At 50.7% G+C, this 19,300-nt stretch overlaps 1 protein-coding gene, 4 non-coding genes and 1 pseudogene across 5 annotated transcripts in view; 3 read left to right on the top strand and 3 right to left on the bottom strand.

Moving 5' to 3' along the window:
* The window catches only part of LOC120375648, a 310,655-nt pseudogene that overhangs the window by 84,915 nt on the left and 206,440 nt on the right, over positions 1-19,300 (bottom strand).
* The window catches only part of LOC120375894 (zinc finger protein 883-like), a gene marked incomplete at its 5' end in the record, with an annotated part of 252,699 nt that overhangs the window by 60,666 nt on the left and 172,733 nt on the right, over positions 1-19,300 (top strand). The gene's annotated exons all lie outside the window — the stretch shown is intronic.
* LOC120376128 lies at positions 493-656 on the top strand. Its single transcript, XR_005587037.1, has one exon. It is a non-coding gene; the product is annotated as a U1 spliceosomal RNA (small nuclear RNA).
* LOC120375978 lies at positions 2,575-2,690 on the bottom strand. Its single transcript, XR_005586906.1, has one exon. It is a non-coding gene; the product is annotated as a U5 spliceosomal RNA (small nuclear RNA).
* On the top strand, positions 6,033-6,106 carry TRNAN-GUU. The gene has a single exon. It is a non-coding gene; the product is annotated as a tRNA-Asn (tRNA).
* Positions 14,054-14,193, bottom strand: LOC120375942. Its single transcript, XR_005586876.1, has one exon. It is a non-coding gene; the product is annotated as a U4 spliceosomal RNA (small nuclear RNA).

Raw genomic sequence — 19,300 nt, 5'->3', positions numbered from 1 at the left:
GGGTGAGTTCAAGATACCTTCAGCAAGCAGTGAGGGTACATCACGCATACAAGAGTTAAAGACAGTCATAGGTATAAATAAGCAAGCCAGGTAATGGGGATAGAATGACCCTCACATGGCAAAGTTAAGGTCTGTCGCACTCGATCTGAGCACTACACCCCATCTGAGCTCAAAGAGCTGAGCACGCAAGAGCGGCGGCCCGGGCGGGCAGGGGGAGGGGCCCGAGCGGAGGGGCGGAGCCGCGTGAGCAGGTATGCAGATCTGTGTGCGAGCAGAGAATCGTGGGAGCGGACGCAGGCTGCCAGGCAGGGCCCGACTTTGGCACCGGGAGCTCGGGGTGGGGAAGGGACGGTCTCCGGGGGCCGCGTCGGGGCAGCTGTCGGCAGTGGGGGCCGGTGTGGGCGAGGCCGGCGGTGGGGGCGCGGCGGTCCGCCCCGTGTGTTATAAGTGCGGGGCGAGCGAGGGCGGGCGGCGGCCGGGCAGCAGGAACTCATACTTACCTGGCAGGGGAGATACCATGATCACGAAGGTGGTTTTCCCAGGGTGAGGCTCATCCATTGCACTGCGGGTGTGCTGACCCCTGCGATTTCCCCAAATGCGGGAAACTCGACTGCATAATTTGTGGTAGTGGGGGACTGCGTTCGCGCTCTCCCCTGCTGATTGGTTTGAACAACAGACAACTGACAGTGGGCTGTTTAGGCTTAGTGCACTGGAAAGCAGTTGTTATTCTGGGCCTTTGGGAGTGCTCTTTTCCACAGGCTCTGTACTTCTAGGTATCTTTGTCACACGTTCCTCCTTGTAAGCAAAGCTCAGCTCTAAAACTTTACTTGGGTCTCTCTGTGTTCTTGGCTTTCCCTGGTCTTTTGCAGCTGATCTGCTCTCTAGTCTGCTTTTGGGTGGCTTGGACCGGTGCCTTCCTTAGCTCTATGGGGACCTGCCTGCCTGCATGCTCTGCTTCTTTCCCTGCTTGTAGCTTCTTGCCCGGCCCTTCTTCTCGGGCTCTTCCTCCTTTGACGGGAGGACGGCCTGTCCAAAACGCCTGTCCCACCTGGTCTCCTCGTCCAACAGGCAGCTTCGCCCCCTGCCCTGGGGCCGCTTTGGCTTTCGTTGTCTGTTCCTGTCTCTTGGTGGCCACCCTGTCTGTGCTATGGAGACTAGGCTGTCACAACCCCATGCTGGAGGAGGGCTTTCCGTCGCTTGAGGCCCACCCACCGCCTGCCCGAATGCCCTTTAGCTACGCTGCGGGTTAGGGCGTCGTGGCCGTGTCGCCCAGGAGCGGGTTTTCCCTTTTGCACATCTCTGACGGACGGAGCTGTTTTGACTTAACTGTTCAGCACGCACCGACCCTCGGGCCTGGGCTGCACGGGGAACGTAAATCGGCGCGGCTACATCAGTCCGCGCCTTGGTCGGAAGAATTCTTCCGTCGACCTAGCTCCCGCCTTTCGGGGAGGTGGATGGCCGGCACCAACGAGGAAAACCCTCTCCAGGACCCTTCTCCGGGAACAGTGCCCTTCCGTTTGGGGAGATTATGCTGCTTTAAAAAAGAGAAATTGTTTAACTGCCTTTCTCTGAGGCAAGGTTGACTTTGTATTGCTTCCCTCGTGGCTCCTTATAGCAGTTGTGTTCTGAAATCTTTAGGGTTTGACTTCATTTATGATGAAATCTTGCTGTAACTTTATTCTAATTTTCAATGAGTAACTAGACCTGAGCTGTTTGGCGTGTTAGTGGAGGATTGTTTAAAAACCTGGGATTCCACTTTCGGCTGCTTTTCCATTACATTTCCTCTGAAAGCCCACCGAAAGCCTCCACTTCCCACATAACTCTCTCAAACCTGCAGTCATCAGGCATACAGAAGATGCTTACAGTTTCACTCCATACGAGTCCAGTTCCTTGCTGTTTCCTGTCTAACCACTGCACACATATGGTATCCCCTCCCTACCCGGAGCTGCTTCCTGGCTTTTCCGCTCAGGACAGGAAAACGAGAATGGAGAGGTAAGCTGTGCAGGGAACTCTTCCTCAGCTCGCACTCCACCCCCAAGGGCCTTTCGAGGTCTTCTACGGACTTCAGGTTTCATTTGATTTCCAAGGTTTATGGGCTCATTAATTAGCCATCTCTCCTAATGCAGGGATCCTATGGGTCAGACCAAAGATCGATGGCCCAAAAGAGCTAAGAAACAGAAATAAAGGTGAGAGCTAGGCGTTACATTCAGATGAGCATCCAGAATCTGACTGTGCCCTGGCATGTTCAACGCTGCCGAAAAGAAGGAGCTCGTCAGGTCCCTCTGCTAGCACCCAAAGCTGGTGGCTAGTCGGTCTGCTGGGAAATAAGGAAAAGGAAAAGAATTAAAGGAGTCAGGCAATAACAAGGAAATGAAAAGGTTTGTTGAACGGGTTCTGTCTGATTGACTGTCTTCCCAGCTACCCGTCCAAGTTAAAGACCTAGCCCAGTATCCTGTCTGCTGACAGCAGCCAATGCCAGGTGCCCCCTACTATACTTTTTTCATACTATAGAAAAGCTTCAGCCAGTGACACCAGCTCAGGGAGCACTCTTCTGTTTTTCTCACAGCAGGCAACAGCCTTGCCAAAGCAAAGCCTTAAAAAATTGGCTACAAACTCATCAACATTCCTCTCCACGGAAATCTTTAGTAAAAGGCGAAAGATTTATACGAACTGAAGAGAAAGCAGAGTATGTAGAACTCGTGGCAGAGGCGCTGCAGGGGCAACCGCCTACGCTCCCAAAAGTCAGGGTGACTACTCTCCCAGCCCGTGTCACGGCCTTTTGGGGCTGATGTCATTTGCATGGTTACACCCACCCCGGATTGCATGATGGGAGTGCTTGTCCAAACGGTCATTTCAGCTGTTGTGATATCCCCAGTCTCTTTGTTATTGTGGCAGGAGTAATCCAGTGTATTTTCCTGTTGATTTTGGATCAAGGACAGAGTAACTGTACCTGGCATTTGAGGCCTGAGAGCGTTACCCTCTCCTGAAAAGTACTCACCATTAAGGGGTATGTGTTCCTAATGCCCACTTGTGGTAGCAGGTAGGAATGGATGTTTGTTGGTGCCTTGCAGGTGGTGTTGATGTCTTTTCTGTTGTCCCTGGTGTGGAAAAACAGAAACGGTTTTGAACCTCTTAAAATTGTTGTTAGTGCTGCAGTTGTTTACCCTAATATTATGCCGTTAAATCTCTTTCATGGTGTATTTTGATCCTGAGAGGTAAAAGTTGTGTTGTTATGCAGTGAGGTAGCAAAAGTCAGTTGCAGAGGTGGTGCATCTGCCCCCCCCGATTCCAGAATTTGCATAAATGCACCCCCTGTCCTGTGACTAGCAATCTCGCTCTGCTAACTCTTCCAGCAAAACAGGCCAAAGAATGTGTATGCGAGCGCTGTACCACAGCCCTGGTGCTCTTTTCGGTTCTTTCCCACAGAACTTTCGCTCCATACCAGTCCAGTGCCTTGCTGTTGCTTGTCTAACCACTGCATGCATGTGCTATACCGTACCCTGAGCTGATTCCCGGCTTTCGTGCTCAATACAGCCTTGCCCCTCCGTGTCTCTGTGGCGCAATGGGTCAGCACGTTCGGCTGTTAACCGAAAGGATGGTGGTTTGAGCCCACCCAGGCACGATGCTAAGCCTGTGCTGCTTCCTTGCTTCCCCGAGGCCTGTGGGGGACCCTCAAAGGTCCCATTTTGCTGCCTCTTGGCCTCAGTGCTTTCAGCTGGTGGTCCAAAGAGCGGGCTGGATGCTATTCAGAAACCCATCTGCCAGCAGCCGTGCCGGAGGCCCAGGCTTAATCCTCAAGGCCATGCACAAAAACTTTCAGCCGGGAACATTTCGCTCCCTTCCCGCCTCCGCCCAAGCGGCAAGGGAGAAGCGGAGGAGACACGCCGGCTCAAAGACGCCTCCCTCCCACTTCCCTGTACGCTGTGCAAAGCTCTTGGCCTGCCTCATGCCTCGTCAGGAAAGCACGGCCATGCGGCCCAAGCCTGAGTCACGTCCGCAGCCTGGCCCGCCCCGGCTGACGGCCGTGCAGAGCCACGCGAGTCAATGGCAGGTCGAGTCGGGAGCCTCGGCTCTTTCCCCTGACAGCCACACACACAGCGCTGCCTAGCGCCCCCAGAGCCTCCCTCGTGTTCTCCCGCAGCAGCTGCCTGCCGGTGTGGTGGGAAAAGGGGACCAGGAAGCACTGCAGCCTCATTCCAGGACAGGAGGCCCTCACCACGCCTCGGCCTGCCTCTTGCCTTCAGCCCAGGCAGCCAGAGGTGCCGGGGAGCTCCCTGGCAGGCCGCTTCGCCTCAGTCACCTCTTGCCTCATGGCCTAGGCTCTTGGTGCTCTGCTGGTCACCGGCTCGCTTGAAGGCCCAGAGGGAAAAGAAACAAGCGCACGCGTAGCAGAGGATGGTTTCGATCCATCAACCTCTGGGTTATGGGCCCAGCACGCTCCCGCTGCGCCACTCTGCTGCTTCGTCATACCCTCCCCCTGCCACCTAGCCACCACTATCCGGATTAGTGCCTTACGCGCTCTCGTGCTGGCAGGCAGATGCTCAGGCTGCTAGGCAGCTGCCCTGGTCACAGGATTTTACAGCTTCTACAGGGTAAAAGGGATCTATTTGGGGTTTGGACCCCATTGGGAGCTGGGTAGCTGAGTGCCGGAGACGGGAGCACTTCTTAAACAGTTTTCAGTTAAGCTTTCAAGCTTGTGGGGGACGAGGTTCAGCCTTGGATCCGTGTCTGCAGCAGGCAAGCGCGTCTGGCTCAATCGCCCCCCCGCTGTATTAGCAGACTAAAACCCGGAGCAAACGCACACGCCTTGCAAAGGAACAGGAGCCGGGATCTCGAACAAAAGTCAACTTTTTATTAAGATGTCGTTCAAAGAAAAAAAAAGTGTACAGTACAGAGTTTCGGCATAGAAGTTTCTGGTGCTCAGGGAACAACGTACAGCTTACCCAAGGGATGCAAAATTCAGTTTAAGATCGGGTGGCATAAGGAATACATAATCTGCAATAGCCCTGACTGGGGGTAAAAGGTTAACGTACAGACACTGAGTTAGGAGGGTATGTTGTCCATATGAGGGCTACGTTCGGGTGTGGAATATAACGAGCGGTTACGACGATGAGGATGGATTGACCCGCGTTTGGTGAGTTTTAACGTTCGGTGTTTTGGAATCTTTGCCACAATCTAGTTGAAGCAGGGTCAGTATGAAGTCTGCCCTGCCATCTGTTGGTGATGTGTTGTCAAGGCCTTTTGGGGCTGATGTCATTTGCATGGTTACACCCACCCCGGATTGCATGATGGGAGTGCTTGTCCAAACGGTCATTTCAGCTGCTGCGATATCCCCAGTCTCTTTGTTATTGGGGCAGGAGTAATCCAGTGTATTTTCCTGTTGATTTTGGATCAAGGACAGAGTAACTGTACCTGGCATTTGAGGCCTGAGAGCGTCACCCTCTCCTCAAAAGTACTCACCATTTAGGGGTATGGGTTCCTAATGGCCGCTCATGAAGAGAGATAGAATTGGATGTTTGTTGGTGTTTTGCAGGTGCTGCTGATGTCCTTTCTGCTGTCCCTGGTGTGGAAAGACAGAGGCCGAGGTGGTTTTGAATCTCTTCAAATTGTTGTTAGTGCTGCAGTTACTCACCCTAAGCTTATGCTGTTAGATCTCTTTCATCTTTCATGGTGTATTTTAATCCTGAGGTAAAAGGTGTGTTGTTAGGGAGTGAGATAGCAAACGTTAGTTGCAGAGGTGGTGCATATGCCCCCCCCCTCCGGTCCCAGAGTCCAGAATTTGCATAAACCCACCCAGTGTCCTGTGACTAACAATCTCGCTCTGCTAACTCTTCCAGCAAAACAGGCCAAAGAAAGTGTATGTGAGCGCTGTACCACAGCCCCGTTGCTCCTTTCGGTTCCTTCCCACAGAACTTTCGCTCCATACCAGTCCAGTTCCTTGCTGTTGCTTGTCTATCCACTGCATGCATGTGCTATACCGTACCCTGAGCTGATGCCTGGCTTTTGTGCTCAATACAGCCTTGCCCCTCCGTGTCTCTGTGGCGCAATGGGTCAGCGCGTTTGGCTGTTAACCGAAAGGATGGTGGTTCGAGCCCACCCAGGGATGACGCTAAGCCTGTGCTGCTTCCTTGCTTCCCCGAGGCCTGTGGGGGAGCCTCAAAGGTCCCATTTTGCTGCCTCTTGGCCTCAGTGCTTTCAGCTGGTGGTCCAAAGAGCGGGCTGGATGCCATTCAGAAACCCATCTGCCAGCAGCCGTGCCGGAGGCTCAGGCTTAATCCTCAAGGCCGAGCACAAAAACTTTCTGCCGGGAACATTTCGCTCCCTTCCCGCCTCCGCCCAAGCGGCAAGGGAGAAGCGGAGGAGACACGCCGGCTCAAAGACGCCTCCCTCCCACTTCCCTGTATGCTGTGCAAAGCTCTTGGCCTGCCTCATGCCTCGTCAGGAAAGCACGGGCATGCGGCCCAAGCCTGAGTCACGTCCGCAGCCTGGCCCGCCCCGGCTGACAGCGCGCAGAGCCACGCGAGTCAATGGCAGGTCGAGTCGGGAGCCTCGGCTCTTTCCCCTGACAGCCACACACACAGCGCTGCCTAGCGCCCCCAGAGCCTCCCTCGTGTTCTCCCGCAGCAGCTGCCTGCCGGTGTGGTGGGAAAAGGGGACCAGGAAGCACTGCAGCCTCATTCCAGGACAGGAGACCCTAACCACGCCTCGGCCTGCCTCTTGCCTTCAGCCCAGGCAGCCAGAGGTGCCGGGGAGCTCCCTGGCAGGCCGCTTCGCCTCAGCCACCTCTTGCCTCATGGCCTAGGCTCTTGGTGCTCTGCTGGTCACTGGCTCGCTTGAAGGCCCAGAGGGAAAAGAAACAAGCGCACATGTAGCAGAGAATGGTTTCGATCCACCGACCTCTGGGTTATGGGCCCAGCACGCTCCCGCTGTGCCACTCTGCTGCTTCTTCACACCCTCCCCCTGCCACCTAGCTGCCACTATCCAGATTAGTGCCTTACGCGCTCTCATGCTGGCAGGCAGATGCGCAGGCTGCTAGGCAGCTGCCCTGGTCACAGGATTTTACAGCTTCTACAGGGTAAAAGGGATCTATTTGGGTTTGGACCCCATTGGGAGCTGGGTAGCTGAGTGCCGGAGACGGGAGCACTTCTTAAACACTTTTCAGTTAAGCTTTCAAGCTTGTGGGGGACGAGGTTCAGCCTTGAATCCGTGTCTGCAGCAGGCAAGCGCGTCTGGCTCAATCGCCCCCCCGCTGTATTAGCAGACTAAAACCCGGAGCAAACGCACACGCCTTGCAAAGGAACAGGAGCCGGGATCTCGAACAAAAGTCAACTTTTTATTAAGATGACGTTCAAAGAAAAAAAAGTGTACAGTACAGAGTTTCGGCATAGAAGTTTCTGGTGCTCAGGGAACAACGTACAGCTTACCCAAGGGATGCAAAATTCAGTTTAAGATCGGGTGGCATAAGGAATACATAATCTGCAATAGCCCTGACTGGGGGTAAAAGGTTAACGTACAGACACTGAGTTAGGAGGGTATGTTGTCCATATGAGGGCTACGTTCGGGTGTGGAATATAACGAGCGGTTACGACGATGAGGATGGATTGACCCGCGTTTGGTGAGTTTTACCGTTCAGTGTTTTGGAATCTTTGCCACAATCTAGTTGAAGCAGGGTCAGTATGAAGTCTGCCCTGCCATCTGTTGGTGATGTGTTGTCAAGGCCTTTTGGGGCTGATGTCATTTGCATGGTTACACCCACCCTGGATTGCATGATGGGAGTGCTTGTCCAAACGGTCATTTCAGCTGCTGCTATATGCCCAGTCTCTTTGTTATTGGGGCAGGAGTAATCCAGTGTATTTTCCTGTTGATTTTGGATCAAGGACAGAGTAATTGTACCTGGCATTTGAGGCCTGAGAGCGTCACCCTCTCCTGAAAAGTACTCACCATTTAGGGGTATGGGTTCCTAATGGCCACTCGTGGAGGGAGGTAGAAATGGATGTTTGTTGGTGTCTTGCAGGTGCTGCTGATGTCCTTTCTGCTGTCCCTGGCGTGGAAAGACAGAGGCCGAGGTGGTTTTGAATCTCTTCAAATTGTTGTTAGTGCTGCAGTTGCTCACCCTAAGCTTATGCCATTAGATCTCTTTCACGGTGTATTTAGTCCTGAGGTAAAAGGTGTGTTGTTAGGGAGTGAGGTAGCAAACGTTAGTTGCAGAGGTGGTGCATGTGCCACAGAAGTCGTGTGCCCCCCCCCTGCCCCTGCTCCCGTCCAAGAGTCCAGTATTTCCATAAACCCACCCACTGATCTGTGACTGACAATCTCGGTCTGCTTACTCTTCCAGCAAAACTTTTCTACCAGGTTCTTATGCAGCAGTATATTTCTACCAACTTTAGCTTTTAAGTACCATCATAGACAATCTGTTTAAGTATAACTAAAATTCTTGCTTCTGCATTGAAGATTTTCAGTGTATGCTATAACACATTATTTAAAAAAGAATAATAATTAAGTCTATTTTTAATCTAAACAGAAGAAAACCATAAAATATGTGTTTAGAGTTTGCTAAAGAACCCCATGGTGCAAAACACAAATATTGATTTTCAATCTCTTTTAACTTGCTATTGTTTGGAACCCATGTGCCTTGTCTAAAGATTTTTATATTGGTTTGGGTGAGTTCTGAAATCAAGAACTGCTAAGTACCGTTCTACTGTTCTTGATTCATGTCACCAGGATTACTACACTTAATTACTCTTGCCCTAATAAGAAAGAGTTTGGAGATCTCACAGCAGCCAAAATCACCATTTGGACAAGCACCCCCATCATGCAATGCGGGGTGGGTGTGACCATGCACATCAGCAACTAAATGCCTTTGCATCACATCACCAACAGATGGCAGGGTAGAGTTCATTCTGACCCTGCTTACACCCTCCCTCCCAGCCAAGAATTGGTGGTCCTGATACATCACACTCCCTGTTATACCAACTCATTGGTATTGAATGCTGAAGTTATGGCTAGCAAAAGTAGCCACCCATCTCTGCCCTGTAGCATCCAGCTTAGCCCTTGTTAACACAGAAGTCAGTGGATTGTTCTCTGTCCATAGCTGAAACTGAGCACCGGACAAGTAGTCTGGAAATTTCTCAGTCATGGCCCATTTCAAGGCCAAGAACTGCAGCTGGTGGATGGGATAGCGAGTTTCGCTATCAGACAGTCCTCAGCTGGCAAAGGCCACAGATTTACATTTACCTTCCACTTCCTGGTAGGAGAGTGCTCCCAGACCCTCCAAACTGGCATCAGCATGCATGATAAACGGTTCGTTTGGGTCATCAAGGACTAGGACTGGCACATGAATCAGGCAAATAATGATTTCCCGTAAAGCCCTGTCACATCTCTCATCCCACCATGTCCCCAATGGAGAGGAGAGGAGCCCCTCCCCTGTCCCAGGCCAGGCACACCAGATCTGTGTGGGGAGGTGTCCATGATCCAACCCAGGCGTGCTGGAGCTGCTGGGGAGAGAAGATTCTCCCTCAGCCCAAGCCCACCAGAGTTGATGTTGCAGTGGGGGAGAGGTATCTCTCATCTGGTTTTTAGATTCTCTGATGAGAGGGAGCAGGAGAAAGATTTTTCTTCTCCTTGCATTTCAAACCCTTCACCCCCCCCCCAATCACTTTCTGCTCTAGCCTGATTTCTCTCTCATGTCTCCAGGGCCGTCATTAGCTATAGGCAGCTGCCTAGGGCACCACTAGGTCTGGGGGCACCGCTCTGCTGGGAGCCCGGACAGATGGGAAGAGCAGGGCTCTTACAGCATGTAAGAGCAGGGCTGCTTTGTCCTAGAGAGAGCCGAATGCAGCACAGTCTGAGGGAGGGGATTGGCTGCTGGGGTCTCTGGGAAGGGGCGGGGGTAGGGGTTGGGGAAGGAGCTCACCTGTGAGTGTGACTCTTTCCCCCCGGCTGAGGTGAGGTGAGGCAGGCTCTGCAGCTCTGGAACCAGTATCCTTTGTTGTCCCCCATTACATCAATTCTTCTCCCCCCCTGCCCCATGGAGCACCCCCTCCTTTCTCCCTCCTCCCCAGAAGCATCCCTCTCTCTCTCCTCCCTCCCCTCCATCAGGGCTGGGTTGGGTGAGGTGCTGGGGGGTAGGTGTGGGGGAGGAGGCTGGCTGGCTGCCTGCTGAGGAATGACAGTGAAAGTAACTCACTTCCTGGGCAGTGAGCCAGGATTGGATTGTCACAAGCGGCTGGGCTGGGGTTAGCCAGATGTGTGAAAACTCAGGACAGGGGGTTGGGATAGGGTGAGCAGATATTCCTATTTTATAGGGCCAGTCCCAATTTTGGGGTCTTTTTCTTATATAGGCTCCTTTTACCCCCCACCCCCACCCCCTGTCCTGATTTTTCACACTTGCTGTCTAGTCACTCTGGGTGGGGGTAATTGGTGCCTATATAAGACAAAGCCCCAAATATCGGGACTGGCCCTATAAAATCAGGACATCTGGATCTGGTCAACCTAGCTGGGGAGCGTGTCTCCCCCGGGCTGGCAGCTGCCACCGATCCACCTCATCCGGGGGGAGCTGTACAGGGCAGGATGAGCTGCTGTGGCTCCATGGGTGACCTGTCCCTGAGATCAGATGCTGTGCTAACTTCACTATGGTCCGTAAGGCTGGTGGTGGTGCCCATTGGCGTGTGATTGGACCTGAGGGTTTGCTGCTGCTGTTGCCACTCATCACCCCAAGAGGTGGATTTTGGGGTCTACTGCAGCTGTTGGACCAGCAGTATGAAAGCAGTACTGTGTTGCCATTTAGATTGTCATTTAACAACTTTGTTTGCCAAAAATTCTTGCTAACAATCCTGAATCCAATTTCAATATTTAAAAAAAAAATGTCAATATCTTAGCCAAAAACAGAAAATTAAGTTGTTGACAATTATTAGTGACAAGTTTGGTTTGAGGCAGGGAGTAGGCCAGTTTTCATCAGAGAAACAAAAAATGTTGAATGACTTTCCTATAGCCTGTTACTCCTGATAAGAGCCCTCCAACAACTGTAATATGCTCATCTCCTTACTAGCGTATAAAGCAGGGGTCGGCAACCTATGGCACACATGCCAAAGGTGGCAGGTGAGCTGATTTTTGATGGTACGCAGCGGCAGGCTGAGTGGCTCAGCCCATCACTGCTCTGGGGTTCCGGCTGCTGGCCTATTGCCAGCTGGGATACCGGCCATCGGCCCGACTCAGCACCTGCTGCTGGCCTGGGGACCCCCCAAGGAACCCCAGGCTGGCAGCGGGCTGAGCAGGCTGGCAGAACCACTCAACCTGCTGTCAGCCTGGGGTTCCATTCATTCAGCCGGCAGCGGGCTGAGTGGGCTGGTGGCGGGCTGAGCAGGGCCGGTGGGGGGTTGAGTGGCTCAGTCTGCTGCCAGTCTGGGGTGCCGGCAGCACTCAGCCTACTGCTACACCGGGGTTCCGGCTGCTGGCCCCTTGCCAGTCAGGAGCCCAGCCCCCGGCCCCACTCTGCCTCCTGCCAGCCTGGGTGAGCAGAATCCCAGGCTGGTAGCGGGCTGAGGGGGGTTGGCGGCCGGGATCCTGGCTGGCAGGAGTTGGTGGTCAGAACCCCAGACCAGCAGCGGGCTGAGCAGGGCCTGGGATCCTTGTCTAGGGTTCCAGCCACCAGCCCCGCTCAGCCCGTACCCGGTCTGGGGTTCCATTTACTCAGCTGGCAGTGGCCTGAGTAGGACCTCAGATAATAACAATAGTTTATTTATATAATATACACATAGAGAGAGAGACCTTCTGCAAACGTTAAAATGTATTACTGGCATGAGAAACCTTAAATTACAGTGAACTTGGCACACCACTTCTGAAAGGTTGCCGACCCCTGGTATAGACTGACCATATGTTGTACTAAGATTCTCCTGCTTTTTTTTTCCTGTGAGTCAGTATAGCTTTTGCCAGCCCAGAAGTTGGGCAGCCAAGGTTTTACGTTTTCACAATGTTTTCTCCAACTTTCATAAAGTAAATACATAGTTAATGTGAGTTAAAAAGGCCACGGACACTTCCTTGTGAAGAATCTGTACAGCAGCTCATGCTAGAGCTGTGAAAATGTCAGTTTTTGATGGAACTTTAGAGGCAGTGATTTATCATGTATTTTATCATATGAATGTGCTGCTATTGCTAATGTCTTTCCAAACAAAAATAAGGCACAATAGGACTTCTGTAACATTTCTGTGTGACCTTAATCTAGATGAGATGATTCTGTGCTGACTTCATTCTGGTCACTTTGTGCTTTACCTAGCAGTAAAACTAGGGTTATATTTTCCCACTGTTTGGAGACCCAGCTTATTAAACTGATTTTGCAGCCAAAAAAGCCAGAAAGATTGCTTTTAATTAAAAACAAATCTTTGTTTCAATACCTCTTCATATCAATTTCCAATAAAATTTTGATAAAATTAAAAAATATATATTATTTGCATCATTCTGTCAAATCAGAATTTTTTCTATAGTGCTACTTCTTTAGTGCTAGTGCATCAGCATTACAGTTTGCTTCATTAAGTTAAACTGGTTTTAATAACGTGAATGTGGCAAGTTTTCCAATACTGTATGCTTATATTTGTGTTGCTAAGAGCAGATCAGGCACAGGGGCACCAGTTTCATAATCTCGTCTAGGGCACCATAAATCCTAAGGACGGCCCTGCATGCCTCAATTCTCTTTTTCCTGGCCTTGTTCCAGAGCCCTCACAGCCCAATTCTCTGCCCTAACATTGAGCCCTCTACTGCACCCTGAACCTCTCATTCCAACCCCACCCCAAAGCCTGCACCCCCTAGCCAGTGCTCTCATCCCCCTGCACTCCAACTCTCTGTCCCATGTAGCCTGATTTAGGGTATACTAATAATATTAATTTGGAAAATATGATGAAAATTTAATTTATTAGCTTACATTTTATTTAATTTAATTGAGTTATAAAGTTACAGTTGCATTACTGCTATTCAAAAGATACATATGGCATTATATGCAACAAAGTTTTGGTTAATATACTCACACCCTTGCTTGATAACCTGGTGGTAAGAGACACAGGACCAGCCTTGCAGTTCAGGTTTCTCAATTCTTGAGTGAAAGATGCAGTGCTTCGAAAAAGCTAATGTTACTTTGGGTTTACTTGACTAAGTTAAACTTAAAATCAAATCCTAATAAACAAAGAATAAAAACTTAGGGAAACCGAGCTTAGCCGAGTTACTCTGAAACTTAAAGTTTAAGAACAAGTACAGCCTACTGATAGTAGATAGAGAGTGGAGGAAGTAAGTCAGAATGACAGAGCGATGTGCTCTAGCGAGGTGGGTTACCTCTTTTATAGGGCACAAGCGCCGGAAATCCTTCCTCCTATGCCCAAATTTCATTCCTTACCCACAAAACATTAGGGTACGCTTACTTCATAGGCTAGTATGTTTGTGCGTGTTGATGACATGTACATATGCACATAAGTTCCCTTGTGGTGTACCTGTTAATTCTGTGGGTACAACACTGAAAAAACCCTTATGCCATTCTCCATTGTCGATTGGTCTAGGTAAAGGTCTTAGACAGGCATGGGTACTTCTCTAATTGAGTAACAAGATAAAGGTCAATTTTCCTTTCTGAGTAAAAGGTCACACTATAGAGATGCTCACTTTGCCTTAGCTTAACATACAGGATATGGCCTGTAGGTCCTCATAAGTCATGTGCCCCAACCCCCTAATCATTTTGATTGCCCTGTGCTGGACTCTCTCCAGTTTGTGCATGTCCCTTCTCATGTGGGTCCCAACCCCAAAAGTACTCACTTTTCACCCCAATGGCCCCAAAATGTACATAGGGTGCTGCCATGGTCAAGTCGCCCTTGAGCCTGCTGGCAGAGAACAAGGTGAAAATTAGCCAGGACGTTGCTCAGTCAATTCCCTCTGCTCCCAGCAGGTGGTATCGGAAAGCTCCAAGATCGCTCACTTCCCTTTCTCTCATCAGCTTCAGGCCCCAGGGTTACAAATGCACAAACCAGTTGGGATTTTCCCCTGGGCTCAGGGTGTGGGGCTGCTCTGAGGGGATGGACTTGCACATTTGGGATATTAGTGCAAAGATACAATTTCAATTTCTCATAGAGAAAACTGAGGGCATTGGGAAAAGTTTTCAACTAGCAATAATCACGCCTCGGATTAACCTCATTGGCTATGATACTGCCACTTCTTATTTAGTGAAAGGAAAGCTGCAGTGACAGCCTGGTTACTGAGATGCAAAACACTTTCCTCCTGGGAGAAACAAGAAGTTAGAATTAGAAATTTACATAGTTTGTTCCGATGTTGGCACAGGTTTAATTTTGCTTCTGTGTAGGTTTGTTTCAGGCTGTGACTGTTTTGGTTTATTGGGTTGTTTTGTTTTTTTTAATTGGAATGGAGCTTTTAATTGACATTTTCTGGATTCGAATGGCTGACCTGCAACACCAGTTTTGACATAGTTCTGCATATTTTATACAGATTTGGCCAGTATTCAAGGATATGATTCCTTTATGGGAGGTTTTAGTGGTCAGGCTTATTTATTTTATGTTATTTTCTCATCCTGCTGTAGCACACCTTTTTGATAAAATGTTGAAATAATTAATTTATGGCATTTGTTAGTTTTTATTTTTAAAAACAAAGTTTTTCTTAATGTTTGGGTTTTAAATTAAGCATTGTTTTTTGTTTCAATTTTTCATTTAGTTTTTTGTTGTTGATGGGATCTTTAAGAACTTTGGATTTAAATAATATTTTTATCTCAAGGTTCCAAAGATTCAGACAAGGTTTTCATCTCGAGGCCAAAAGACCAAAAACATCAAGACACTTGATCATGTCCTTGGATAGACCAAGAGACTACTCACACTTGATCTGAGCTCATAGTATTAAAATTTGGACAGATTTAGATTATTAAAGTAAACCCTGTTTACTATTTTATTTTTAATAAAGGTTGTATTGCTCCCATAAAGGATGGAGCCTGCCCCCCAATTTTTTTTTGTCTAGCCCATCTCAGTCCCCCACCAAACGAGAAGAGTCTGATGCCACCTGCTGGTCACTGGGTGTCACTGCTGCTCCATGGGAAACACAATCGGTGCTTTACTGTGACCGGTCCCTGGGTGTCACTGCTCCTAGACGGCAGACACACGCTGTGCATTACGCCACCTGGCCACTGGGTGTCACTGCTGTATCAAGGGAAACACCTTCTGTGCATTACTCTGAATGACCACGAGGTGTCACTGCTGTGCCAACGGAGACACCTTCTGTGCATTACTCTGACTGCCCACTGGGTGTCACTGCTGCGCCAAGGGAGACATAGGCCTGGTCTACACTAGGCGTTTAAATCAGTTTTAGGAGCGTAAAACCGATTTAACGCCAAAACCGTCCACACTAGGAGGCACCTTATATCGATTTTAATGGCTCTTTAAACCGGTTTCTGTACTCCTCCCTAACGAGAGGAGTAACGCTAGTATCGGTATTAACATATCGGATTAGGGTTAGTGTGGACGCTGATCGACGGTATTGGCCTCCGGGAGCTATCCCACAGTGCACCAGTGACCGCTCTGGAACGCAATCTGAACTCGGATGCAGTGGTCAGGTAAACAGGAAAAGCCCCGCGAACTTTTGAATATTTCCTGTTTGCCCAGCGTGGAGCTCCGATCAGCACGGGTGGCGATGCAGTCCGAAATCAAAATAAAAAAAGAGCTCCCGCATGGACCATGCGGATGTGATCGCTGTAAGGGCAGGCAAATCCGTTCTATCAGCGCTCCATTACAGAAGATGAAATTCAGAATCCTTTTTTAAAAATCTCCAGACAGACGCCATAGCAGGGACTCAGCGCACTGCAGCGTGACAAGCGTAACGGAAAGCCAAAGAATCAAATGGATGCTCATGGACTGGAGGACTGAAGCTATCCCACAGTTCCTGCAGCCTCCGAAAAGTATTTGCATTCTTGGCTGAGCTCCAAATGCTTCTAGGGTCAAACACAGTGTCCGCGGGTCAGGGCATAGCTTGGCAATCTACTCACCCACCCCCCACCCACCCCCAGAAGCAAAAGGTAAAACAATCCTCTGACTCTTTTACATGTCACCCTATCTTTACTGAATGCTGCAGATAGACACGATGCTGCAGCCGTCAACACCAACATCCTCCCCCGCCCCCCTGCCGTGGGCAGCTGATGGTACAATACAATGGAAATCTATCCTCATCATCAGCCTCAGCTGATGGTACAATAAGATGGAAATCCATCCTCATCATCAGCCTCAGCTGATGGTACAAAAGGACTGGTAACCATTCTTGTCATCAGCCTATTGGCCCTAATTTTTTCTGGTGGATGGATGGTGCAATATGGCTGGTAACCATCCTCATCATAGCAACAGGGGGCTGAGCTCCATCAGCCCCCACCCTTCATGTGTAAAGAAAAGATTCAGTTGCCCCTGGACTAGCAGTGGGATGCTGGGCTTCTCTCCTACACACTGCTTAATGTCCTGTCTGGACTATCATAGCAGCTGGAGGCTGCCTTCCACTCATTTCTCACTAACAAGTCAGTGTGTCTTATTCCTGCATTCGTTATTAATTCATCACACAAGTGGGGGGACAATGCTACGGTAGCCAACAAAGGCTGGGGGAAGAACGGAATCAACAGGTGGGGTTGTTACAGGAGCACCCCCTGTGAATAGCATACAGATCATAATTTCTGCAGGCTCTGACACAGAGCAGCTGTGCTCTCTGGTTCTATGATACGGTGGTTCTCTAGTACACTTGCCTATATTAGGCAGCACTGATTCTATTTTTAGATACCAAAAAGGAGGGATTGACTCAGGGAGTCATTCCCAATTTTTGCTTTTGCGCCCCTGGCTGATCGGCCAGGGGCACTTATGACAGCAGCAAATGGTACAAAAAGATGGAAGGTGCAATATAGCTAGTAACCAATTTTGGCTTTTGCGCTCCTGGCTGATCGGCCAGGGGCACTAGCAGCAAATGGTACAAAAGGACTGGTAGCCATGATCATCCTCAGTTCCAATTTATGGAAGGGTCCAGAAATCGACGCTAGCCACGGACCATGGACGCACACCACTGATTTAATGTGCTTAGTATGGCCGCGCTCCACCCAATTTTATAAATTCTGTTTTACAAAACCGGTTTATGCAAATTCGGAATAATCCCGTAGTGTAGACGTAGCCATAAGAACGGCCAGACTGGTTCAGATGCAAAGTCCATCTAGCCCAGTATCCTCCTATCTTCTGCCAGGGGCCCCAGAGGGAATGAACAGAGCAGGGAATCATCCAGTGATCCACCCCCTGCCGCCCATTCCCAGCTTCTGGCAAACAGAGGCTACAGGCACCATCCCTGCCCACCCTGGCTAATAGCCACTGATGGACCTCTCCTCTGTTCATTTATCTAGTTCTTTTTTTTTTTTTTGAACCCTGTTATAGTCTTGGCCTTCACAACATCCTGTGGCAAGGAGTTCCACAGGTTAACTATGCAACTGCCCTGAGTTTACCCTCCTCACATACCCCGGGTTGTATCTGGAAAAGAGGATGAGGCTGAGGAGAGCCATGATGTGTCTGTCACTGGCTGGTGCCTCAGTTTCCTCTAGGCAGCAGTGCTGCAGGCTCCTTTGGTCAGTTCCCATGCAGTTGTGTCAGGGGAAGGGGGAGTAGAGGCTCATGCTCCCACGCCCCTCCCCCAGCAGCTGGGGAATCCAGGCCAAATGTAACCCTGGTAGCTGGGCCAGGATTAGCCTGGGCCAGGGTAGGGCTGGGGAGGAATTGTGGGGGAGACAGATGCACCCGCTGTGAGGGGAGATCCTCCCATTCCCTGCCAACCCCCCTCACTCCTTGCAGCACGGCGCCCCCTAGCACTTCTTACTCTGTCGTAGGGGTGTCTGCTACCTGCTTCTCCCTTAGCATCATCTCTCCCCACCCTGGGGCACTGGTGTCGCCCGTCCTGTGCAAACAGGCAGGCCCTGGTGTGCCCCATGGCAGTGCCCTGGAATTGGGGGGGCAGCTGTTGGATGGAATATGGGGGTGGGCAAGGCTGGGGACCAGGACTCCTGGGTTCTCCCCTCAAATGTGGGAGGGGAGTGGGGGTTAGGGGGTAGAGTGGGGGAGGGGCAGGGCTGGGATCCAGGGCTCCTGCTTTTTCTGGTTTTCTCCACCTCCTACAGCTGCCTCGGTCCTTTCAGTGCATTTCCTGTTCCAAATTCATTTGCTGACTTGTGTAACTCACCCCAGAGGTGGCTGCATCTCAGTGTTGGGTGAGGCACCCTTGGCTGCATCACCCCCTAACCGCGTCTCTCTCTCCCTGCAGGTGACCCTGCAGCACTCGGCAAACATCCGCAAGATTGTGGGGCGCTTTGAGCATTGGGCAGGCAGGAGCCAGGGGCCCAACCCCCGCCCAGAGAATGGGACCCAGCCCCCCCTACTTTTTACAGGGATTAAAGAGGGGCAAAGGGGGGCAAATCAGAGGAGGGGGGTGGCCGGGGTCTGAGCAGGGGGTGGAAATTGACTGGTCGGGGGGTCAAGCAGCTGGAGACAGAGTTAGGAGAGGGGCTGAAGGGCAAAGTCAGGGAGGGGGGAAGGAGCCGGAGTTCAGCCCAGGGGGAGGCGCTGCCAGAGGGTTAAACCCCGGCACAGGCAGGGCAGAGGGGTAACAGTTACCCCGGGGGGCTGAGACTCCAGTGTTTGCAAAAACAGGGTGGGGGGAGCAGAGGGGCTTTTCTATTTCCCCTCCCACAGGCAGCACCTCTCAGCATGGGCTTCCCAGGGCTGGGCTCTTAAAGGCACAGGCATCCCACTGCCTAGACACTGCAGCTCCTCTCTGATGTAACCTACTGAGGTGCTGCAGTAGGAGACTCAATTCAGTGAAACCCAGCATTCCCTATACGCCCCCCCAGCCAGGGGGCTGTGCACCCCCTCCCCCGAATGTCCCCAACACCCCCCAGTGGTCAGGTAGTTACATGCAGCGCTGCCAATGTTGTCACTGGTTGCAAATCTGAATGGAAATTGCAACGTTAACACACACTTTAAAAGCAGATCCAACGTATGAAAAATACTTGTACCTGAGAAAGTAAAATATGTTTGAAAAGTCTGGACAAAGCCGGGTTTCCTCACGCAGCTGTTGTGTTTGCTGACAATGTCATTGGCTTCGGCAATGTTGGTCAACCTCAGAATTTCAAATGATGATTTGGAAGCAAGGTGTGAATGACTCTCCCCTGACAGCTAGTGATGAGCCAGGGTTGGGGGAGGCTTTGGGACCAGACTGTATTTACATGAACTCACCTACTCTGCTGAGGTGTCCAGCAGACAGAGCT

This window comes from Mauremys reevesii, linkage group 12 (assembly GCF_016161935.1).
Source record: "Mauremys reevesii isolate NIE-2019 linkage group 12, ASM1616193v1, whole genome shotgun sequence".
Lineage (NCBI taxonomy): Eukaryota > Metazoa > Chordata > Testudines > Geoemydidae > Mauremys > Mauremys reevesii.
This window is presented reverse-complemented; position numbering and strand designations above follow the sequence as displayed.